We start from the raw sequence: 12463 nt of genomic DNA on the forward strand, positions 1-12463 counted from the left end.
CCGTTATACACCCGCCCATTATACACCCGCCCGTTATAGACCCCGTCGGTTATATACCCGCCCGTTATACACCCGCCCGTTATACACCCCGTCCGTTATACACCCCGTCCGTTACACACCCCGCCCGTTACACACCCCGCCCGTTCTACACCCGCCCGTTATACACCCCGCCCGTTATACACCCCGCCCGTTATACACCCGCCCGTTATACACCCGCCCGTTACACAGCCGCCCGTTATACACCCCGCCCGTTATACACCCGCCCGTTATACACCCCGCCCGTTATACACCCCGCCGGTTATACACCCGCCAGTTATACACCCGCCCGTTACACACCCCGTCCGTTATACACCCGCCCGTTATACACCCGCTCGTTATACACCCGCCCGTTATACACCCCGTCCGTTATACACCCGCCCGTTATACACCCCGTCCGTTATACACCCTGCCCGTTATACACCCCGCCCGTTATACACCCCGTCCGTTATACACCCCGCCCGTTATACACCCGCCCGTTATACACCCGCCCGCTTTACACCCGCCCGTTATACACCCCGCCCGTTATACACCCGCCCGTTATACACCCGCCTGTTATAGACCCCGTCGGTTATACACCCACCGTTATACACCCGCCCGTTATACACCCGCCCTTTATACACCCCGCCTGTTATACACCCCGCCCGTTATACACCCGCCCGTAATACACCCCGCCCGGTATATACCCGCCCGTTATACACCCGCCCGTTACACACCCCGCCCGTTATACACCCCGCCCGCTATACACCCCGCCCGTTATACACCCCGCCCTTTATACACCCGCCCGTTATCCACCCGCCCGTTATACACCCCGCCCGTTATACACCCGCCCGTTATACACCCCGCCCATTATACACCCCGCCCGTTACACACCCGCCCGTTATACACCCCGCCCGTTATACACCCGCCCGTTATACACCCTGCCCGTTATACACCCGCCCGTTATACACCCTGCCCGTTATACACCCGCCCGTTATACACCCCGCCGGTTATACACCGCCCGTTATACACCCGCCCGTTATAGATCTGCCTGTTATACACCCGCCCGTTATACACCCGCCCGTTATACACCCCGCCCGTTATACACCCGCCCGTTATACACCCCGCCCGTTATACACCCGCCTGTTATACACCCGCCCGTTATACACCCGCCCGTTAGACACCCCGCCCGTTATACACCCCGCCTGTTATACACCCGCCCGTTACACACCCGCCCGTTATACACCCCGCCCGTTACACACCCGCCCGTTAAACTCCCGCCCGTTACACACCCGCCCGTTATACACCCCGCCCGTTATACACCCCGCCCTTTATACACCCGCCCGTTATACACCCGCCCGTTATACACCCCGCCCGTTATACACCCGCCCGTTATACACCCCGCCCGTTATACACCAGCCCGTTATACACCCCGTCCGTTATACACCCCGCCCGTTATACACCCGCCCGTTATAGACCCGCCCGTTATACACCCGCCCGTTATACACCCGCCCGTTATACACCCCGCCCGTTATACACCCGCCCGTTATACACCCCGCCCGTTATACACCCGCCCGTTATACACCCCGCCCGTTACACACCCGCCCGTTACACACCCCGCCCGTTATACACCCGCCCGTTATACACCCCGCCGGTTATACACCCGCCGGTTGTACACCCGCCCGTTACACACCCCGTCCGTTACACACCCCGCCCGTTACACACCCGCCCGTTATACACCCCGCTCGTTGTACACCCGCCCGTTATACACCCCGCCCGTTATACACCCGCCCGTTATACACCCCACCCGTTATACACCCGCCCGTTATACACCCTGCCCGTTATACACCCGCCCGTTATACACCCGCCCGTTATACACCCCGCCCGTTATACACCCTGCCCGTTATACACCCCGCCCGTTATACACCCGCCCGTTATAGACCCCGTCGGTTATACACCCGCCCGTTATACACCCGCCCGTTATACACCCCGCCCACACCCGCCCGTTATACACCCCGCCCATTATACACCCCGCCCGTTATACACCCGCCCGTTATACACCCCGCCCGTTATACACCCGCCCGTTACACACCCGCCCGTTATACACCCGCCCGTTATACACCCCGCCCGTTATACACCCGCCCGTTATACACCCCGCCCGTTATACACCCGCCCGTTATACACCCCGCCCGTTATACACCCGCCCGTTATACACCCTGCCCGTTATACACCCGCCCGTTATACACCCCGCCCGTTATACACCCGCCCGTTATACACCCCGCCCGTTATACACCCGCCCGTTATACACCCGCCCGTTATACACCCCGCCCGTTATACACCCGCCCGTTATACACCCGCCCGTTATACACCCCGCCCGTTATAGAGCTGCCCGTTATACACCCGCCCGTTATACACCCGCCCGTTATACACCCCGCCCGTTATACATCTGCCTGTTATACACCCGCCCGTTATACACCCGCCCGTTATACACCCTGCCCGTTATACACCCGCCCGTTATACACCCGCCCGTTATACACCCCGCCGGTTATACACCCGCCTGTTATACACCCGCCCGTTATACACCCGCCCGTTATACACACGCCCGTTATACACCCCGCCCGTTATACATCTGCCTGTTATACACCCCGCCCGTTATACACCTGCCCGTTATACAACAGTCCGTTATACACCCGCCCGTTATACACCCCGCCCGTTATACACCCGCCCGTTATACACCTCGCCGGTTATATACCTGCCCGTTATACAGCTGCCCAATAAAAATGTCGCCGGTTATACACCCCGCCCGTTAGACACCCCGCCCGTTATACACCCCACCCGTTATACACCCGCCCGATATACACCCGCCCGTTATACACCCGCCCGTTATACACCTGCCCGTTATACACCCGCCCGTTATACACCCTACCCATTATACACCCGCCCGTTATACTGAAGGGTTAATTACAGCCCTAGCCCTTTTGGGCCATCCCAGATCAGGCGTATTCCCCAGATGTTCACCCTCAACTTAAGTTAGAGATAGCCGAATTCCATAAGACGCTTAAATGGGTCTAAAGGTTCAGGCTATCTCACCCTAAAAGAAAGAAACAATTAAAGATGTTACCGATAGTACTTTTAATAAGTTGAACTAGACTGTAACCTCCGGATATTATAAGGGTCCTGAATATCCCCCAGATTTCTGCAACTCCTTACAAAAGAGTGTACAGAATTTGTGGGTTCGCGAGTCTGTACAGATTCACTCTTTGAGACAATTCTAAAAATATATAGTTTTATTTGAGAGCCGGCATTCAGTTAACATCTGTTGAATCAGTCACAACATTAACAATTCAAAGTACAATGAGCTTCCATTTCTTATTTCTCAGCGATCCTTATTCTCAAATCTTTACTTCGCCATCTTTCTTATTTCTTATTTCTAAATCCAGAATCTCCACCAAAAATCAATTACTTTGATTTACCGAGACTCATAGTTAAAAACTTACAGAGATGCCTCTGGAAGGTTGAGAAACGCCCTGCCCGTTCAGCGTGTTCTGACTTTCTGTTAAAAAGCTCTTATTTTTATACCCTTTTGGCATTGGTTTCTTCTTTGATGTTCTCTGCTGATGTCAGCTAATTGTCTTTATTGATACCTCTGTTTGAATGGTTTCTATGTTACTATCAATTCAACTATTGCATGCATAATTATTTCTCTACTTTTAGGTGTTCCAAAAACTATCATAAAAACAATGACAGCTATGGTTTTTGTTTGATGTCATTCTTACCAAAGATTCTTAATATTAGCTTAACTGCTTTTTTGCAGACATTGTGTCTTTCCTTATTCTCCATGTTCAATACAAACACAATGCAATTGCTTGGTGTCTCTATTGAAGTTATATCTTCAAAGTTTTGTTGGTATGGTTTTTACTATATGTAAATCAAAACCACTTTAACTGTGTGTTTACTTGTTTTCTAGCTATCTCAATTGGTTGCATATTTAATCGTGTTTCCTGTCATCCAAGTTTAACATAAAACTATTTGACCAGCAAATGTTTCTTTTCTTGATGTCATGTTTCAAAGGCACATGCCTCTTTTAATGTTTGTATTTCTGTTTTATCGTGTCAGCTTGTAACACTTAAATTGGGTCTTCCCATTGTGTTGGTTGCAAACCGTAGACCTTTCGGAAGCACCAATGGTTTGCTTCAGTCTTTGATTGTTTTAGTATATTTAACTAATTCCCATTTCAAAGCTTGTTTACAACTTTGTTATCAACTGATCTTCTCTCAGAAGCCTGTATTTCTGTTCACAGCCTTGTCTGCTGAGACTTGTGTCTTTTAAACCCAATGGCCTAGAAATTCGGTTGGTAGCGCCAGCAATTAGCGCCTAAAGAGCCCGAGAATTGGGGCATTACCCAATTTTCGGGCAGGCGCAGTGAATATAGCGCCACCTCCCATATTGAGTATCATTTTAGCGCCGGTGCTAACTCTTTGCGCGCGCCCGCGGGCGCAGGCAGATCATGACGTCATTTCATTGTGCAACGCCTTTTTGGCGCCCCGGACCGGATATTCGGTGGCACACGGAACCTTTCCACCTGGCGCTATTAGTGACAGTTGGATGGAGCATTCCCAGGCCCTTCTCGGACTCGGAGGGCGCTATTTAAAGGGGACAGCACTAGTATAAAAGCTGCAGCCATTTGGGCTGGCCATTCTGATCGTTGCTGGAGAGAGTTGTTGACCTTCTGTAGGACAGTAATTTTCTCCTTGAGCCCTCGGAGGCACTGGCACTGGCAGCTTGAGGGCCTGGCTCCCGAGCTGGTGATGCAGCATCTGAAAGCAGGGAGGTGGAAGAGTGGCTTTAGCAAATGGACAGCTTTGCAGCAAGGGATGCCAGATTGCGGCAAGGCTATGACATGGGTCCACAGTGAGAAAGCATGCTGGCGGGGGTAACAAGTGGAAGGAGACAGTTGTAAAAGGTGAGAACCTTACCATCGCTGTCGACAATGGGGTCGGCAGCTGCAGTGGCTACAGGACCACTCAGACGTCCTCCAAGAATCTGGTGGACTCTCTCCCCGAGATCCGTGAGAGTGACCACTTGTGGAGGTCCTCCACCGGTGCGAAGCTGGTCTTTGCCAATCCTCGCCAGCTTGGACTGCAGGGGAAAGGAGGGGAAGTTATGTTACCTGATGCCCTGAGTGATCATCTCATGCCCCCCATGGTGCAAGAGCCCTTACATGACGCTCTGAGTCAAATGTGCATGTGTGTGCCCAGAAAGGGCCATGGGTGCTTGCTGGCAGATGGCCAATGGGGCACAGGCCATCCTGTAGCCATAAAGTCAAGTGCAAATGAAGGGATGCAGATGTTTGCAGAAACAACACTCACCCTCACGACCCGAGTGAGGTCGTTGAATTTCTTTCTGCATTGGACAGGGCTCCTGGTCACCATGCTGCTGGAGTTGACCCTCTGGCATACATCCCTCCAAGCTCGTCGGTAGTCCTTATAATTCGGCCTCCTGCCATTGTCTGGGTAGAGAACATCTCACCGGCGCTCCACTGCAGCCACCAATTGCTCCAGAGCCTCATTGGTGAAGCGCTCTGCTCTCTGTCTCACCTTCTCCATCTGGTCCAAGTTTTTAGCGCCAGAGAAGGGCCTGCGCCGATTCTGAGGCCTGCAAGGCGCAGAGTGTGGATGCTGAAGCTGACTGACCCACCCCTTTAAGAGCTGGCCGGCGCCTGGAAGTCTGGTGGTCATCGGTAATTGAGAGCACCTGCGCTGCGCCCATCCGCTCCAATATTGGGTTGCGCCGGAAGCTTAGCGCCTTAGGAGTCCCGTGTAACGCCTGAATTCGCGCCGCAATCACCTTTAGGGGGCGATGCAACCCAATATCGCGCCAGGTGGCGATAAGTTGCGTCTGGCTATAAACTTTGCGCTGCACCAATTCTAACGCCCCAAGCGGGGCTATACCCAATTTCTAGGCCATTAATAATATTAGAAATCTGTTCATGGTATCGTGTATTTCTCTGAATCATCCCGTCCGTTACACACCCGCCCGTTATACACCCCGCCCGTTACACACCCGCCCGTTAAACTCCCGCCCGTTACACACCCGCCCGTTATACACCCCGCCCGTTATACACCCCGCCCTTTATACACCCGCCCGTTATACACCCCGCCCGTTATACACCCGCCCGTTATACACCCCGCCCGTTATACACCCCGTCCGTTATACACCCCGCCCGTTATACACCCGCCCGTTATAGACCCGCCCGTTATACACCCCGCCCGTTATACACCCGCCCGTTATACACCCGCCCGTTATACACCCGCCCGTTACACACCCCGCCCGTTATACACCCGCCCGTTATACACCCCGCCGGTTATACACCCGCCGGTTGTACACCCGCCCGTTACACACCCCGTCCGTTACACACCCCGCCCGTTACACACCCGCCCGTTATACACCCCGCTCGTTGTACACCCGCCCGTTATACACCCCGCCCGTTATACACCCGCCCGTTATACACCCCACCCGTTATACACCCGCCCGTTATACACCCTGCCCGTTATACACCCGCCCGTTATACACCCGCCCGTTATACACCCCGCCCGTTATACACCCTGCCCGTTATACACCCCGCCCGTTATACACCCGCCCGTTATAGACCCCGTCGGTTATACACCCGCCCGTTATACACCCGCCCGTTATACACCCCGCCCACACCCGCCCGTTATACACCCCGCCCATTATACACCCCGCCCGTTATACACCCGCCCGTTATACACCCCGCCCGTTATACACCCGCCCGTTACACACCCGCCCGTTACACACCCGCCCGTTATACACCCCGCCCGTTATACACCCGCCCGTTATACACCCCGCCCGTTATACACCCGCCCGTTATACACCCCGCCCGTTATACACCCGCCCGTTATACACCCTGCCCGTTATACACCCGCCCGTTATACACCCCGCCCGTTATACACCCGCCCGTTATACACCCCGCCCGTTATACACCCGCCCGTTATACACCCGCCCGTTATACACCCCGCCCGTTATACACCCGCCCGTTATACACCCGCCCGTTATACACCCCGCCCGTTATAGAGCTGCCCGTTATACACCCGCCCGTTATACACCCGCCCGTTATACACCCCGCCCGTTATACATCTGCCTGTTATACACCCGCCCGTTATACACCCGCCCGTTATACACCCTGCCCGTTATACACCCGCCCGTTATACACCCGCCCGTTATACACCCCGCCGGTTATACACCCGCCTGTTATACACCCGCCCGTTATACACCCGCCCGTTATACACACGCCCGTTATACACCCCGCCCGTTATACATCTGCCTGTTATACACCCCGCCCGTTATACACCTGCCCGTTATACAACAGTCCGTTATACACCCGCCCGTTATACACCCCGCCCGTTATACACCCGCCCGTTATACACCTCGCCGGTTATATACCTGCCCGTTATACAGCTGCCCAATAAAAATGTCGCCGGTTATACACCCCGCCCGTTAGACACCCCGCCCGTTATACACCCCACCCGTTATACACCCGCCCGATATACACCCGCCCGTTATACACCCGCCCGTTATACACCTGCCCGTTATACACCCGCCCGTTATACACCCTACCCATTATACACCCGCCCGTTATACTGAAGGGTTAATTACAGCCCTAGCCCTTTTGGGCCATCCCAGATCAGGCGTATTCCCCAGATGTTCACCCTCAACTTAAGTTAGAGATAGCCGAATTCCATAAGACGCTTAAATGGGTCTAAAGGTTCAGGCTATCTCACCCTAAAAGAAAGAAACAATTAAAGATGTTACCGATAGTACTTTTAATAAGTTGAACTAGACTGTAACCTCCGGATATTATAAGGGTCCTGAATATCCCCCAGATTTCTGCAACTCCTTACAAAAGAGTGTACAGAATTTGTGGGTTCGCGAGTCTGTACAGATTCACTCTTTGAGACAATTCTAAAAATATATAGTTTTATTTGAGAGCCGGCATTCAGTTAACATCTGTTGAATCAGTCACAACATTAACAATTCAAAGTACAATGAGCTTCCATTTCTTATTTCTCAGCGATCCTTATTCTCAAATCTTTACTTCGCCATCTTTCTTATTTCTTATTTCTAAATCCAGAATCTCCACCAAAAATCAATTACTTTGATTTACCGAGACTCATAGTTAAAAACTTACAGAGATGCCTCTGGAAGGTTGAGAAACGCCCTGCCCGTTCAGCGTGTTCTGACTTTCTGTTAAAAAGCTCTTATTTTTATACCCTTTTGGCATTGGTTTCTTCTTTGATGTTCTCTGCTGATGTCAGCTAATTGTCTTTATTGATACCTCTGTTTGAATGGTTTCTATGTTACTATCAATTCAACTATTGCATGCATAATTATTTCTCTACTTTTAGGTGTTCCAAAAACTATCATAAAAACAATGACAGCTATGGTTTTTGTTTGATGTCATTCTTACCAAAGATTCTTAATATTAGCTTAACTGCTTTTTTGCAGACATTGTGTCTTTCCTTATTCTCCATGTTCAATACAAACACAATGCAATTGCTTGGTGTCTCTATTGAAGTTATATCTTCAAAGTTTTGTTGGTATGGTTTTTACTATATGTAAATCAAAACCACTTTAACTGTGTGTTTACTTGTTTTCTAGCTATCTCAATTGGTTGCATATTTAATCGTGTTTCCTGTCATCCAAGTTTAACATAAAACTATTTGACCAGCAAATGTTTCTTTTCTTGATGTCATGTTTCAAAGGCACATGCCTCTTTTAATGTTTGTATTTCTGTTTTATCGTGTCAGCTTGTAACACTTAAATTGGGTCTTCCCATTGTGTTGGTTGCAAACCGTAGACCTTTCGGAAGCACCAATGGTTTGCTTCAGTCTTTGATTGTTTTAGTATATTTAACTAATTCCCATTTCAAAGCTTGTTTACAACTTTGTTATCAACTGATCTTCTCTCAGAAGCCTGTATTTCTGTTCACAGCCTTGTCTGCTGAGACTTGTGTCTTTTAAACCCAATGGCCTAGAAATTCGGTTGGTAGCGCCAGCAATTAGCGCCTAAAGAGCCCGAGAATTGGGGCATTACCCAATTTTCGGGCAGGCGCAGTGAATATAGCGCCACCTCCCATATTGAGTATCATTTTAGCGCCGGTGCTAACTCTTTGCGCGCGCCCGCGGGCGCAGGCAGATCATGACGTCATTTCATTGTGCAACGCCTTTTTGGCGCCCCGGACCGGATATTCGGTGGCACACGGAACCTTTCCACCTGGCGCTATTAGTGACAGTTGGATGGAGCATTCCCAGGCCCTTCTCGGACTCGGAGGGCGCTATTTAAAGGGGACAGCACTAGTATAAAAGCTGCAGCCATTTGGGCTGGCCATTCTGATCGTTGCTGGAGAGAGTTGTTGACCTTCTGTAGGACAGTAATTTTCTCCTTGAGCCCTCGGAGGCACTGGCACTGGCAGCTTGAGGGCCTGGCTCCCGAGCTGGTGATGCAGCATCTGAAAGCAGGGAGGTGGAAGAGTGGCTTTAGCAAATGGACAGCTTTGCAGCAAGGGATGCCAGATTGCGGCAAGGCTATGACATGGGTCCACAGTGAGAAAGCATGCTGGCGGGGGTAACAAGTGGAAGGAGACAGTTGTAAAAGGTGAGAACCTTACCATCGCTGTCGACAATGGGGTCGGCAGCTGCAGTGGCTACAGGACCACTCAGACGTCCTCCAAGAATCTGGTGGACTCTCTCCCCGAGATCCGTGAGAGTGACCACTTGTGGAGGTCCTCCACCGGTGCGAAGCTGGTCTTTGCCAATCCTCGCCAGCTTGGACTGCAGGGGAAAGGAGGGGAAGTTATGTTACCTGATGCCCTGAGTGATCATCTCATGCCCCCCATGGTGCAAGAGCCCTTACATGACGCTCTGAGTCAAATGTGCATGTGTGTGCCCAGAAAGGGCCATGGGTGCTTGCTGGCAGATGGCCAATGGGGCACAGGCCATCCTGTAGCCATAAAGTCAAGTGCAAATGAAGGGATGCAGATGTTTGCAGAAACAACACTCACCCTCACGACCCGAGTGAGGTCGTTGAATTTCTTTCTGCATTGGACAGGGCTCCTGGTCACCATGCTGCTGGAGTTGACCCTCTGGCATACATCCCTCCAAGCTCGTCGGTAGTCCTTATAATTCGGCCTCCTGCCATTGTCTGGGTAGAGAACATCTCACCGGCGCTCCACTGCAGCCACCAATTGCTCCAGAGCCTCATTGGTGAAGCGCTCTGCTCTCTGTCTCACCTTCTCCATCTGGTCCAAGTTTTTAGCGCCAGAGAAGGGCCTGCGCCGATTCTGAGGCCTGCAAGGCGCAGAGTGTGGATGCTGAAGCTGACTGACCCACCCCTTTAAGAGCTGGCCGGCGCCTGGAAGTCTGGTGGTCATCGGTAATTGAGAGCACCTGCGCTGCGCCCATCCGCTCCAATATTGGGTTGCGCCGGAAGCTTAGCGCCTTAGGAGTCCCGTGTAACGCCTGAATTCGCGCCGCAATCACCTTTAGGGGGCGATGCAACCCAATATCGCGCCAGGTGGCGATAAGTTGCGTCTGGCTATAAACTTTGCGCTGCACCAATTCTAACGCCCCAAGCGGGGCTATACCCAATTTCTAGGCCATTAATAATATTAGAAATCTGTTCATGGTATCGTGTATTTCTCTGAATCATCCCGTCCGTTATACACCCCGCCCGTTATACACCCGCCCGTTATACATCCGCCCGTTATACACCCCACCCGTTATACACCCGCCCGTTATACACCCCGCCCGTTATACACCCGCCCGTTATACACCCGCCCGTTATACACACGCCCGTTATACACCCGCCCGTTATATACCCAGCCCGCAATACACCCGCCCGTTATACACCCTGCCCGTTATACACCCTGCCCGTTATACACCCCGCCCGTTATACACCCGCCCGTTATACACCCCGTCCGTTATACACCCGCCCGTTATACACCCGCCCGTTATACACCCGCCCGTTATACACGCTGCCCGTTATACACACGCCCGTTATACACCCCGCCCGTTATACACCCGCCCGTTATATACCCAGCCCGCAATACACCCGCCCGTTATACACCCGCCCGTTATACACCCCGCCCGTTATACACCCGCCCGTTATACACCCGCCCGTTATACACCCCGCCCGTTACACACCCGTCCGTTACACACCCGCCCGTTATACACCCCGCCCGTTATACACCCGCCCGTTATACACCCCGCCCGTTATACACCCGCCCGTTATACACCCTGCCCGTTATACACCCGCCCGTTATACACCCGCCCGTTATACACCCTGCCCGTTATACACCCACCCGTTATACACCCCGCCCGTTATACACCCCGCCCGTTATACACCCGCCCGTTATACACCCGCCCGTTATACACCCCGTCCGTTATACACCCGCCCGTTATACACCCGCCCGTTATACACTCGCTCGTTATACACCCGCCCGTTATACACCTGCCCGTTATACACCTCCGACATTTCCTTCATCAGAGTAGCATAGAACTCGTAATATCCATAGGGTATTTGATAATTGCTCCCTACACTTGCCCTATAACCTTCAATGAGGGAAATTCCTACTGGTCCACCCAGCCTATCCCACACAATTCTGATGCCTTCCAGGTATACATTGACCCACCCCACCCGAAACCATGTGACCTCCTGGGAGAGGCGACAAACCAGCTTAAAATCCATGGGGAATTTTTTGAAACTAAATTTAGAAAGCTCCTCTCCTTAGGCGATCGAAACTAGTCCAGGGGACCACTCTGATTAATGTTATACAGTATCTGCCTTTTGTACAAGGTGATCTCTGCCCCAGCTAGAAACTCTCGCTCTCGCTTGAAGGGAATCCACTGCACAAGGTAGGCAGCCTGTTCCATAGATCCACCATTCTCTGGGAATAGAACCACCTCCTGACATCTAACCTTCATCTGAAAGGTGCATTTATATAGCACTTTTCACAACCTCAAGACATCACAAAGCATTTTACAGCCAATGAAGTACTTTTTCTGAAGTGTAGTTACTGTTATAATGTAGGAAACGCGGCAGCCAATTTGCACACAGCAAGCTCCCACAAACAGCAATGTGAAAATGACCAGATAATCTGTTTTTTGTTATGTTGATTGAGGGATAAATAATGGCCCAGGACACCGGGGATAACTCCCCATCTCTTCTTCGAAATAGTGGCCTGAGATCTTTTACGTCCACCTGAGAGAGCAGACGGGGCCTCGGTTTAACATCTCATCTGAAAGACGGCACCTCCGACAGTGCAGCGCTCCCTCAGCACTGCACTGGGAGTGTCAGCCTAGATTTATGTGCTCAAGTCCCTGGAGTGGGGACTCTGAACCCACAACCTTCTGACTCAAATAGGCGAGTGTGC

This window comes from Somniosus microcephalus, chromosome 13, assembly GCF_052327205.1.
Source record: "Somniosus microcephalus isolate GS21.2 chromosome 13, FLI_Smic_1.0, whole genome shotgun sequence".
Taxonomy (NCBI): domain Eukaryota; kingdom Metazoa; phylum Chordata; class Chondrichthyes; order Squaliformes; family Somniosidae; genus Somniosus; species Somniosus microcephalus.